This window comes from Copidosoma floridanum, unplaced genomic scaffold (genome assembly GCF_036245765.1).
Source record: "Copidosoma floridanum isolate Cflo_tuat_1 unplaced genomic scaffold, Cflo_Japanese_pri ptg000011l, whole genome shotgun sequence".
In the NCBI taxonomy this organism is placed as follows: domain Eukaryota; kingdom Metazoa; phylum Arthropoda; class Insecta; order Hymenoptera; family Encyrtidae; genus Copidosoma; species Copidosoma floridanum.
In genome coordinates, this window is record NW_028321888.1 from 11462483 (window position 1) to 11477119 (window position 14637).

The following is a 14637-nucleotide window of genomic DNA, read 5'->3' on the forward strand; positions in this document are numbered from 1 at the left end:
CACAATACAATACCCAGCGGACTCACACATCTACACACACACGTACAATAACACAAAATTTAAGCTTCTCTAACTCTATTCCGGCGTAAGCCAAGATTCGAGCTTCGCCCAGATGCGTAAGTGCCCCCTCCTCTCATCTCTTCGAGAGCGAGTCGGCCTCCAAAATTCTCCGTTATTTTCCTTCTTCTTTCTCCTCTTATGCCCTTTTGTTTTGTTGGGAGGTTAGTTTTTAGTCGGTAGGCACACCGGGTGAATCCGACACTACCACCGGATTAGCTGGGGTGTCTATGAAGATTTTCCCCTCCCCGCTCCATCAAACAAAAAAAAAAAAAAAAAAAAAAAACAAAAAAAAAATACTAAAGGAAATATGTGGAAATATATCGGGTGCACCCTCGGTAGGGAATTAGGATAGTATTTTTTAGGAAGATAAAAAAATATACGTTCTAGAAAATAGAAAAATTGTAATGATCAGTCAGTAAAATACTATTTGTGAATTTCAAACTGCTTACTCACTAATGAACTCAGCGTCACGAAGCGGCCAAGTATGGTACTAAGTTAACCAGGTGAGAGGAAAGAAATCACATAAAAAAAAAAAATTTGTAATGCGATGACAAACTACTTGAAAATCTGAAAATATAGTCATCGTTTTTTGCAGGAGTGAAAAATAGTAGTTTTTCTATTTCCGAATGATAAGTTCGTAACACGTGTAGCCAGTGCTCTCAAATGTGACTGGCAAACTTGCGGGAAATTCAAATTGGCTATATGGAGCAAGACGCAAAACCCCAGATAACTCGACAACATTTCCTACACCATAACTTGATAAATTAATCCTAAGCTATTTAACCCAACAACCCAACGCGCCTAAAAGCAGTATCACAAGCTTTATTAATTAATAAAATACATTAAACAATAACGCAAGCGCCAATCCCCGCACAACCCAGGGCGCTTACTAGCCGCTTTGTTTATTAATTGAATAAATAAAATAACACAAGCACCAATCCCCACATAACCCGGAGCACTTACTGGCCGCTTTGATAATTAAAATGATAAATAAAATAACACGAGCGCTAATCCCCACACAACTTGGAGCACTTACTAGCCGCTTTGTTTTTTAATTGAATAAATAAAATAACACAAGCGCCAATCCCCACACAACCCGGGGCGCTTACTGGCCGCTTTGTTTATTAATTGAATAAATAAAATAACACAAGCGCCAATCACCACACAACCCGGGGCGCTTACTGGCCGCTTTGTTTATTAATTGAATAAATAAAATAACACAAGCGCCAATCCCCACACAACCCGGAGCACTTACTGGCCGCTTTGATAATAAAAATGATGAATAAAATAACACAAGCGCTAATCCCCACACAACTCGGAGCACTTACTGGCCGCTTTGTTTTTTAATTGAATAAATAAAATAACACAAGCGCTAATCACCACACAACCCAGGGCGCTTACTGGCCGCTTTGTTTATTAATTGAGTAAATAAAATAACACAAGCGCCAATCCCCACACAACCCGGAGCACTTACTGGCCGCTTTGTTTATTAATTAAATAAATAAAATAACACAAGCGCCAATCCCCACACAACCCAGGGCGCTTACTGGCCGCTTTGTTTATTAATTGAATAAATAAAATAACACAAGCGCCAATCACCACACAACCCGGGGCGCTTACTGGCCGCTTTGTTTATTAATTGAACAAATAAAATAACACAAGCGCCAATCACCACACAATCCGGGGCGCTTACTAGCCGCTTTGTTTATTAATTGAATAAATAAAATAACACAAGCACCAATCACCACACAACCCGGAGCACTTACTGGCCGCTTTGATAATTAAAATGATAAATAAAATAACACAAGCACCAATCCCTACACAACCCGGAGCACTTACTGGCCGCTTTGATAATTAAAATGATAAATAAAATAACACAAGTGCTAATCCCCACACAACTCGGAGCACTTACTGGCCGCTTTGTTTTTTAATTGAATAAATAAAATAACACAAGCGCTAATCACCACACAACCCAGGGCGCTTACTGGCCGCTTTGTTTATTAATTGAGTAAATAAAATAACACAAGCGCCAATCCCCACACAACCCGGAGCACTTACTGGCCGCTTTGTTTATTAATTAAATAAATAAAATAACACAAGCGCCAATCCCCACACAACCCGGGGCGCTTACTGGCCGCTTTGTTTATTAATTGAACAAATAAAATAACACAAGCGCCAATCACCACACAATCCGGGGCGCTTACTAGCCGCTTTGTTTATTAATTGAATAAATAAAATAACACAAGCACCAATCACCACACAACCCGGAGCACTTACTGGCCGCTTTGATAATTAAAATGATAAATAAAATAACACAAGCACCAATCCCCACACAACCCGGAGCACTTACTGGCCGCTTTGATAATTAAAATGATAAATAAAATAACACAAGTGCTAATCCCCACACAACTCGGAGCACTTACTGGCCGCTTTGTTTTTTAATTGAATAAATAAAATTACACAAGCGCTAATCACCACACAACCCAGGGCGCTTACTGGCCGCTTTGTTTATTAATTGAATAAATAAAATAACACAAGTGCTAATCCCCACACAACTCGGAGCACTTACTGGCCGCTTTGTTTTTTAATTGAATAAATAAAATTACACAAGCGCTAATCACCACACAACCCAGGGCGCTTACTGGCCGCTTTGTTTATTAATTGAATAAATAAAATAACACAAGTGCTAATCCCCACACAACTCGGAGCACTTACTGGCCGCTTTGTTTTTTAATTTAATAAATAAAATAACACAAGCGCCAATCCCCACACAACCCAGGGCGCTTACTGGCCGCTTTGTTTATTCATTGAATAAATAAAATAACACAAGCGCCAATCCCCACACAACCCGGGGCGCTTACTGGCCGCTTTGTTTATTAATTGAATAAATAAAATAACACAAGCGCCAATCCCCGCAAAACTCGGGATGCTTACTGGCCATGGATTCCATCGGTGTACTCACATGTGCATATATGTATATATACACACATCGCTTTTAACTTAAACGTTATAGCCATGGGATTATATAGTGACTTGCTTTTGACTTTTTCAGAGTCAGTTCGCCTTGCGGTCCAGCCAAGCGCGGATCGTTTAACTGTCGCGTATACCCTTTTATACGTACTCTCCGCTCTTCGATCGTTACATCTGTGTATACACTTACCTTGCCGATTTTTCATTCAAATCAGTCGTCGGCTTCAAGTGAGCTTCCGAACCTTTTTTTTCCTGGGTACATACTTGATCAATCTTGTTTGCCTCGCGGAAAACGATAATTCGCTGTTTCCATTGCGAGCCTTCAAAATATAAATTATTGATCTCTCAATTTTCAAAACCGATATTTTAAACCGATAAACGATACAACTTAGTCCTGGAGCCAGGGTACTTTTCGTAGCCGATGGAGGTCCATGGTTGCACCAAAGTTTTTTTTATGTATTTTGATGCGCTGAATCCGATTTTCGAAGGTGCTTGGCTGTAAAGTTGGCCGATTAATTGTTATAAACATTTTTTATAAACAAATAAGAAATTTTCATTTTTTTTACATAAAAAAATTTTTTTTAGATTTTTTGGCCAATTTTAAACAAAAAGTATTCTTGTCATTTTTTCGTAAAACCCTTCGTTTACGAGTAAAAAATTCACGAAGTTTCAAAAAACAGGGTTTTTCACGAAATTCGACCATACGTTGCACATTCATTAATGCATATTTTTTAATCCAACACGGCTTAAAACTTTCGTATAATATAGTACTACAATAATATGGAATGAGCAATGTATGATTTGAATTGGATTTTTATCTAGCAATGCCTCATCCATAGGTCTATTGCTCGCTTACGCGGTAAGTATGTACTGGAGACCACGCATGAGAGTTCATTATGTTTATTTATAAAGAGCTGCATTTAAACTTTCTTCCGATATTTTCACTCCTTATTTAAATGTCTAAGGATGCACATCATAAAAATTGTTAGTTAGCATATTGTTAAACAATTTGTTTAAACAAAAATTTTTTGTTATTTTTGAAAAAAAATTTTTTTTATTTATCTGTCATGTTTTTAGCAACAAGAATCTAATAAATGCATAAATAATTCCCAATAACCCAAATATTTGCGTTATCTACAATTTGTACATTTTACAACATGAAGCATTTAGGTGACATATTAACTTAAATTAACTGAATTCTTAGTCTCAGTTTATCATTTGCATTGCATAAACTTGTTTTACTACTTACCCTTTTTCCTTTTTACAGTAGAATATCGGAAGAAATTTTAAATGCAGCTCTTTATAAATAAACATAATGAACTCTCATGCGTGGTCTCCAGTACATACTTACCGCGTAAGCGCGCAATAGACCTAACGATGAGGCATTGCTAGATAAAAATCCAATTAAAATCATACATTGCTCATTCCATATTATTGTAGTACTATATTATACGAAAGTTTTAAGCCGTGTTGGATTAAAAAATATGCATTAATGAATGTGCAACGTATGGTCGAATTTCGTGAAAAACCCTGTTTTTCGAAACTTCGTGAATTTTTTACTCGTAAACGAAGGGTTTTACGAAAAAATGACAAGAATACTTTTTGTTTAAAATTGGCCAAAAAATCTAAAAAAAATTTTTTTATGTAAAAAAAATGAAAATTTCTTATTTGTTTATAAAAAATGTTTATAACAATTAATCGGCCAACTTTACAGCCAAGCACCTTCGAAAATCGGATTCAGCGCATCAAAGTACATAAAAAAAACTTTGGTCCAACCATGGACCTCCATCGGCTACGAAAAGTACCCTGGCTCCAGGACTAACTTTCTTTTCTCCGCTTTTTGAAAAGATCTACAGCTAGCAAAATGAAGCCAATGCAGACTACAGTTCTGCTGGTCGCGCTGTGTGCCACTTTGGCGGTGGCGATGCTGCCCATGGGCAAGCAACGTATTTTACGGCTCGAAGGTACTCAGTGGAGGTAGGTGCCCTTGTTGTTGTTTTTACTTTCCCCAACACTATACATTCAACTATTGAGTAAATAAGGAAATTAATTTTTTTTCACGAAAATTCAGCTATTGAAACTCGTGCGATTGAAATCTTCGCTCAAACGATAATTGATATAGATTGGTTAAATAATTACTTATTTTTCGCGGTTATTATTTTTGATGTTCTGTTGATGCGCAAAAGACCCAACCAATCGGGTGCTCGAGGTAATTGTCCATCATTTTAATTATTACGCAATAATAGGTGTGCACTGTATATATAAACAAGTGGAGCGAAGAATTTTTATGATACCCCTTATTCAATCGCGTACTTGGCAGAGTAAGTCTCAAAGTTACAGGAAACGATTATTCGCCGCGTATGCGAACGAAGACTGGAGGTTTTTCTTACACGTAGCAATTCAGAAACACTAGTGGGAGAAGCTTTAAATCGATTTTATCATTATACCTTGTGTTTTTCCGGCAACTCTGAATTTTATTTTATTTTATTTTTCACATCTGTTCATTGGAACAGTCGTTAAAAAATTTTCTTTGATGTATACTATAGCATTAACTGATAAAATAAAAACAATCTTACGAGTAAAGTGTATCTCTATACGCGTAGAAGAGCGAAGATAATATTTAAAGATCGAAAATAAAAAAAAAAAACCCGCAAGCCGATTCGTTTTTGAGATATTTCAACGACGAAGTAACATTATTTGTATAAATACATGGGCCTCTGACGTATCATCATTCTATGGCGAAGGTCAACTGGTTTCAAACTATACTTGTGTATACCCATACAAGGTTCATTTTTTGCACGTGGAGGTATACATTTAATACAGGTTTTTACTCGATGACTTAAATTTATTTATGAAGTGCACCTTTGTTATACCTCCGATTTATTTATCAACCTTGAATCGATGAGAAACAATTTTCCAAGACTTGGGACACACTAAGTATTTCGTTGCGCTAATCCCGGAAAAAGGGGAATTTTTTTTCGAGGATCATAGAAATGGTTTGAAATCTCTTGGCCGGTTATAAGGAAAAAATATTTTTCTCTTAAAATAAATTTAAAAAATTGTTGCTATTTTAAAATTAGAAAATGCGTTAATTACGCAGAAGTGGTGCTCCACCCCAATTTGGATCTTTAAATTTTTTTATGGTTTCGAGCCATTTTCTAATAATCATAAGGTTGGGAAAGACGTTTTTTACCATTTTTTACCATTTTTACGAAAGTGAAATTTTTTTCTGTAATTGAAGCGAAATATGTCGTGGGTTGGGAACAAAAATTGCAAAGAAAAAAAATGAACATACATGTTTTTCAACAAACACACAGCAACCAGTTGTGATAGCCACACATGCGGCCAGAACGCCAGGTGTACGATGAGCGAGGGCCGGCCGGTTTGTTCGTGCTTGAATCTGTACGATGGCGATCCTCTTACGAGGTGCGAGCGTGTCGAATGCATCAGTAAGTATTTATTATTATTATAATCATCATCATCATCATCAGCCACAATGTCAGTTTTTACGTTTCGTATACCTGCAACATACTTAATTGGCAATGCCTAACCCATCATCGAGCACTTACGTCACCATAAAAAGGTGTGCGCGTGTATATATATTTACGGAAATATAGTACATACAAGTGGAGTATCAAGCTCACTTGTATATACCATAATTGCATGGCAAACGATTATATTATTACGCGCGGCGAACGCGCAAGGTCACGTAGCCCCTTTTTTGATTCCTCATCGAGCCTTATTTCGTAATCTTTTCATCACACATTTCTGGATCGCGTTATTGACTAGTTCTCACAATTTATTTTATTTTTTTTATCTTCTTCTATTACGATTCGAACAACTACTATACCGATTAACTCGTTTCTTTTCTGAAAATAAAATAAATGCGAGTTAAAAAGAAAAATAGTGCAATTCAATAAAAGGTGTGCATGGTCACTTTGATCAACAATCATTAACCGAGCGCGTATATGTTTTTTAAATTACCAATACTAAAATATAATTTTAAAATTTTTAACGGGAATCAATGGGGATGAAAAATCCTGCAAATAAAAGAAATAATATATCTGTTTTGTCCCCGAAATTGCAGTAAACGAGGATTGCATTGGAAGCCGCACCTGCAGCGGGAACCGATGCATCGATCCGTGTACCTACGCCTGCGGCACAAACGCGCTCTGCCAGACGGTCAACCACATACTGGTGTGCAACTGTCCTCCAGGTCACACGGGCAATCCTCTGCACAATTGCGTCTACGACCCTGGCAAGTACATTTTTTCTTTTTTTTTTTTTCTTTTTTTCTCAATGTTATGAACAACTACATACATTTACTCCCTGGCGTAAAAGTAAATTTCATGATGATATCCCAAACAGAGGCGCCGTGCAGGAGCCCAAATCCTTGTGGGGCCAACACCAAGTGCAAAGTCAAGAACGGCGTGGCGGTATGCTCTTGTTTGTCGGGATACCGAGGGCGTCCTCTCGAGGGCTGCCGTCACGAGTGCGAGTCCGACTTTGACTGTCCCCAGCACCAGCACTGCTCGAAGGACTTTCGCTGGACCGTGCGCCTCCGTATGCGCCGAGAGCGCCGAGTGCAACGTCATCAACCACCGAGCTAACTGCGCCTGTCCCAAGGTCATCATCATCATACACATCTTTTAAACCACATATACATTACACACGTAAAATACATAACCATTGAAATTTTTCTCATTCTTGCAGAATTGGCTGGGTAACCCGCTCATATCCTGCCAGCCCGAGTGCACCCAGCACTCCGACTGTCCTGCCGGCAAGCCTGCCTGCCTCTATCAGAAATGTGTCGATCCTTGCGAGGGCACCTGCGGCACCAACGCCAATTGCGAGCTCCGCGACGTAACGCCCGTCTGCAGTTGTCCCAAGGACAAAACTGGCGACCCCTTCGTTTTCTGTCGGCCCTTCACCGATGGTATAATATATACATACATACGTGTATTAAATTAATATTAGCGCGTACATTATGCAAAATGCCCCCGATAACAACAATAACTCTTTGGGGCTACAATGTTCATTGACTTGCAGAGGACCTGTACAGCGGGAATCCGTGTGGTGCCAACGCCGAGTGCTGACCGGGCCATGACAACACGGGTAAGAAGCGCCCGGTGTAAAGGTGTCCCCACGGCTATGTTGGAAACGCGCTAATCAGGTACACGCGTGTATATATATTGCATTGTATGCAATTTGATCTGATTTAAGTGATGTATGACATATTATGTTATCAGTTGTAAGAGGGGCGAGTGCTTGTCCAACAACGAGTGCCCGGACAATCAGGCGTGCATCAACTTTGCCTGTCAGAACCCGTGCACGGGCCGTGAGTGCGGTTTTAAATGCCAATTGTACACCTAGAAGACACATTGCAGTGTGCCAGTAAGTATTATTAATCATACTAAAAGAAATACACGCCAAGTATCAAGGAGGTATAAAAAAAATACATTAAGAGTGATAAAATTTATGTAGATTATTCAATACGTGGGTATCGATGAATCGATAAAACAAAAAATTATCACTTATTTTTCAGGTGCGCCGAGGGTTACCGAGGGGATGCACTCTTCTCCTGCAATCCCATCGAGGGTGGCCGTGCAGCCAACTACTACGGTCGCTACGCGCGCTACGATTCTTATTTTTATTCCGAGCAACTGTTTTTTTTTTTTTTTTTTTTTTTTTTTTTTTTTTTTTTTTTTTTTTTTTTTTTTTTTTAATTTGGATATTAGGGTAGTTCCCACTATCTACTTATGTTGTACATAAATAACGTGTTCGATCCCTCCCTGTTTTCCACCTGTTGCAGTATTTTTAAGTTATTTCTCTCAGCTTATGGAGGTAATTGACCTTTTTTTTGTATAAAACCGCTTTTATAACTATTCTCATTGTTTGATATATACATATACACACGTATGTATTAAGCGTTTTACATTTGTGCCATTCTAGTCGAAATGTCGAATCGACGATTAAACGTTATTTATTTTGCACGCCAACTGATATGTATAACGAATTTGCCTAATTTATCACATAAATTGTAGATGAAAAATAAAACGATAAGTACGAGAAATTTTAATACAATAGCTATTGTTTTATTTTCTTGTGACTGTCTATTTATATTACATGGGATGACTATTTCGGATTTCACAGACTTCATGTTCAAAAAAACAACGAAAGAGACAAAAGAATCTGTAGCATATGCCTTTTTTGATAAAATTGTATGGTAAATTTCTACATGAACTAATTGATAAGATCTGAAATGCTGACGTTATTTTTATTTTCTTATACCGAATTTGAAAAGTAGCGTTCAAGGGATGCTTAATTCCAATAATACTAAATATCGTATTTTGTGGCCTGAAAAAAGTAAAGTACTGGTATTATCAGTGGCTTTGAATGTTGAGTGTCAAAAAAATTTATTTAACATGTGACGACAATTGATTGATATGTATTAAATTCCATGATCTTAACATGTTTTGTTTGCTTGATATGATCTATGTGGTATGTATGAAAGGGAATTTAGGACTTGCTTAAAAATTACTAGACTCAAACCTTTATAAAACTATGATGATGTATTAATCAATTATTTACAAAAGTATATTACAATCTGCTTTCTCGTTTGGAAAAAAATAAAAAAAAAACGAAAACCAACAAAATATCAACAGATTAAATGAAAAACATTTAATTGACACATCATTGTTCTTTGTTTTTCGCTTTTTTAGGCATTATAAAACAGCTTCGCGGTTGAATTTTGGCCCAAGGTTTTTTTACATTGCCAGTATCAACTACCTCCAAGATACTCGTTGTTTCAACCTCATCGATGCGAATGGGCGTTAGAAATCTGTAAAATTCATATGAATTTTACACATCAAACATTCTTTTTTTTTTTACTTGAAGGAACTTACTTCTGTAATCCAGTCGGATGTGCAAATTTGAAAGTGGTCGTTTGACAAACATCTGAAAATAAAAGTTTCATTTTCTCAAAATTCGATTCTTATTCACTTTGAATGTTGCGGTAAATATATCTTTTTTGATCACAAACCTTCAGAGATAACCGGAACATCTTCAACTGTTTCGGGTAACGAAAATCCATAGTCTTTACTTTCAGTATGCTCGAGTTGATCACGTACTTTCTTAGCTTCATTACCAGTAACAGAAAAAGCATATTTCCTCTTTCTTGTTTGTTTCATGGATATTGGCTCTTCGGGGATGACTTCCTTGATGATCGTTTTAGTGAGTAAACTGCGTATTACACGCCTACCTTCAGGCACACTCACGATTGAATCGACGCTAGTCGCTCTGCGACCTCGACCTGTCGTATTCCTTTTTTCCGCTTTACTCTTTGACTTTACAGTTCTTGTGTCAATTAAAATTTTTTTGATGTCTCCCGGTTCTGACTGGACAGAGCACTTACGCCTGCGAATTGTGGGCTCTGAACTGGAAGGTCTCGTAGTCTGAATTGCTCGTATAATTTCTGCCCTGGCTGGTGGGTTACTCAAATTGATGATGTTGTTACTGGTTTCCTTTGCCAGTGACGCCAGTGAAGCACACGTGAAAGCACCGTGATGTCCACCTGTCGTAATTTCTGAGCGCACACTGCAAGCATGGTGTGGAAAGTGCATGTCATGCTATCAGACTGCATGCATTGTGTGTATACCAGGGCTGTTGCATACGCTCATGCAAGGTGGTATGCATGCAGTGCCCATTACCCCTTACCTCTTCTATATACTTTTATCATTATTTTAATTTATAATAATAAGAATGTTATTACAAACAATTTATTTATTTTTATTTTAATTATTTTAAATTTATTTTAAGTGCCCCTCGATAATGGATACTTGGATAAGGTTTGTGTTTGGAGATAAAAAGTCGACGTTATTCTCTATGGGTAGTAAGACGTCATTGGCAGTGATACCGCAGAAGTTTGCCATTTGTAGAGGAGTTTTTGTGAGCTAAAGTCGAGCTGTGATGCTGTGTATTAGGAGTGAGGTTTTAGGTGGGAAATGTTGTGGACGTGAATTTTGATTGTCCATTTGGGCAAATAAGGGCGTCTTTATGTTGTTGTTTTAATTGGGTTAGCTTTCGAGAAGTTGTAAAAGGAGGCCTGGTGGGTGAGCTGCTTTTTTTTGGGCGTGTTAATATCTTTTTAGGAGTATTCGAAGCGTTGGAGCACTTTTGCTGTGAAGTTCATCAGTTGCTTTGATAAGATCTTGCATATTGTCTCCCCCTCCTCTAGTCCAGGGAAATCGGAGAATCTTGGTCTCTTGTTTCTGCTATTTAGGTCATTGTAATAATGTCAGGCTTCTTCGACTGTAACAGATTTTTTAACTACGTATGTTAATAGTATGCCTTGCTTGTAATTCTGTTAGTGTTTTTTCTTCTCTTAGTTTTTTCGGTAGGATCGTGATAGTTTTACCTTCTAAAAGTAACACTGGTGCAAAACCGGTAACTGTATGTTCTGTTTAATTGCATTTCTTTACGCATTCATGTGCTATGGTTGTCCATGGTTGCTTTCCTTGTTTTTCATTTATCTTACACCTTATTTTATTTTTTTTTTTACCCAGTTTACCTCGATAGTTCTTAGGCCAAGTCGCAGGGGCTACCCGCCTATATGTAGGGATGTATTGCCGCACCCATTTTCCAACCCTTTTACTGATGTTACACCTAATCCATGGGCACAGTGTGAGTATCTTCGGTGAGACACCTTGCCAGTTAATCTGACACTCTTTGCATCGGGTCTACTCGCCACTGTGTAGCCTTTCCCCGGGGAGGACTCCATATTTCAGGACGTTCACTCCTCACCGGTGAAGCCGGCGACCTCTGCCGAAGCATCGGATCCAGGTTATTTAGCATCCCTGGAGAAGTCTCATGTTTCAGGGACCACTCCTCGTCGGTTAGGCCGGCGATCCCTGCCTGGTGCATCGGATCCGCTAATCCCTACCTCCTATCACTGTTTTGCATTCACTTAGGCCCGAAAACCTGTGGGGCAAGGAAAAAACTCTGGAATTGCTCTGAAGGAACTTTTCCGAGCTGGGGGTCGTGCAGCTAGGTATCCCGGCTATCCGAAAACGCTGTTCTCTAATGGACAAGTGACTTACGTTGAACTCTATCCCGATCTAATAAATGCTAACGTCTCCGGTGACATACCAGGAGACGTGTTTAGCTAGAGCACAATCTGCTTCTAGCATTTGGGGTTTCATGGCCACTCTTCCAACCGCCCTGGGGTTACCAGAGAAGATTTTGCTACAACAGCAAGCCAGGGAAAACTCTAGAGGGAATCTAACGTGGAGAAACATTTGCAGTCTCTTGTTTTTATTATTAGATCTTGAATCAATGGGAATGCTTGCGATTGAGGTATAACTATTTTATTTAGTTCTCGAAAGTCCATACATAATCTAGATTTTTTTCCATCGTCTGTTTAAATGCTAAAGTTACTGAGGCAGCAAAAGGATTAAGATTCTCCTATTAACTAGTATTTAAATAACATTGAGATTTGTTTTTTTATTTCCTTTTTATCTTCAATCGTGCACCTATATAAAGACTTTTACTGCAATATTTATCTACAGTAATAACTCTATGCGAGCTTCGTGTTCTTTAACTGAGCCAACATCATATTTATCTTTTGCAAAAATTGATTTATATTTATCTTGTGAATTCATAGATTTTAGTTTTTTGATGGAAGTTTAGAGCATGTAGTAAGATTTCAAACTTATTTGTGTCTATGTTTTTATTAAAATTTATTTTTTTAGTATAAATACATTCAGAATTTTTTTCTTTTTCCTTCTTTCATAATATTTGTAAATTTTCATTTTGGATTAATTTAAATTCTTTCATCATATTTAATCTGATTAAGAAATCAAACTTGATTTCCTCACTTTCTACTACGAACATATCAAATTGACTTTTCTATATAATAAATTTTTACTCTTATATTTATCATTCCATTCGCTTTCGTTGCACCATTGATCACCATCAAATTAGCTTTTTCTGTTTTAAGTTTACCATTTTCGTTTTTTAATTTTATCAATTTATAATTTATTAAGGATACATTTGATCCTGAATCATAAATCCCGATTACTTCTACTGAATTGTTTATAAGTAATTTGATGTTAATCAATGGTGGAACTACAAGTTTTTTTGAGCTGCGCATCATTTAATTCGACTTCTAACTGAGAGTTGTTTATTAAATTAATTTTATTCTTTTCCTCTTTTTCATCGTCAGCTGAAATTTCTTTTGATTTAAACCAACAATTTGATTCGAGAGTGAAATCGAGTGCCTTTATTTAATTTTTCGCATATTTTTTTCTGAAGTTTTCTTTCTAACTAAATATTAATTTTTATGGATTTCTCTGTAAAGGTCCTCGACTTCTTTTAAACTTTCTCTATTGTTTTGTTGTTACCATACGCATCAAACCAAAACCCCATAAGCAATTCCAAGTGGAATTTCAAATGTATTATAAGTGTGTTTATAGGTGGAGTTACAAATACACAACGTTGCATCCGAAAATTGATTAACTAATTTATTTATTTTGCAATTATGTAAATATTTCCTCACTTCAAGCCTTATAGGGAATGCTGATACAACACAACTTCTCTCTTTTACTTGAAACCTTTATAAAGTTAAAAATCGTACGGCCAGATAGTAAACCTGAGCCCGAGTACGTCCTTAATATCATTCAACCTTTCTCGTAGATTCGCAAAACTATAAGCCTTAAGCTACCTTTATGGGAGTCGTCGGATTTTCAAGTTCCGGATGAGACTGTACAAAACAACTCCTGGAATGAGCCACGCTCCGAACAAAGATCAGGTGGCTTTTTAAACAGCGACTGCAGCTATGCCTGGATAAGCTGCGACAAAAGTTTATTTGTAGTGAATGTCACGTCTGGTGAGTACGTAACATCATGGACCTTCACATATAAGATAACCACTGTGTCAGCCTTTCCTGCTCGTCCAGGATGTTTGCCCTTACTTCTTGTTGGGCTTGATAGCAATATTGCTATCAAGCCCAACAAGAAGTAAGGGCAAACATCCTGGACGAGCAGGAAAGGCTGACACAGTGGTTATCTTATATGTGAAGGTCCATGATGTTACGTACTCACCAGACGTGACATTCACTACAAATAAACTTTTGTCGCAGCTTATCCAGGCATAGCTGCAGTCGCTGTTTAAAAAGCCACCTGATCTTTGTTCGGAGCGTGGCTCATTCCAGGAGTTGTTTTGTACAGTCTCATCCGGAACTTGAAAATCCGACGACTCCCATAAAGGTAGCTTAAGGCTTATAGTTTTGCGAATCTACGAGAAAGGTTGAATGATATTAAGGACGTACTCGGGCTCAGGTTTACTATCTGGCCGTACGATTTTTAACTTTATAAAGGTTTCAAGTAAAAGAGAGAAGTTGTGTTGTATCAGCATTCCCTATAAGGCTTGAAGTGAGGAAATATTTACATAATTGCAAAATAAATAAATTAGTTAATCAATTTTCGGATGCAACGTTGTGTATTTGTAACTCCACCTATAAACACACTTATAATACATTTGAAATTCCACTTGGAATTGCTTATGGGGTTTTGGTTTGATGCGTATGGTAACAACAAAACAATAGAGAAA

General features: G+C 37.5%; 1 pseudogene; it reads left to right on the top strand.

Moving 5' to 3' along the window:
• Positions 1 to 4894: 4894 nt before the first annotated feature.
• Positions 4895 to 9078, top strand: LOC149375184 (uncharacterized; annotated as a pseudogene).
• Positions 9079 to 14637: the final 5559 nt, after the last annotated feature.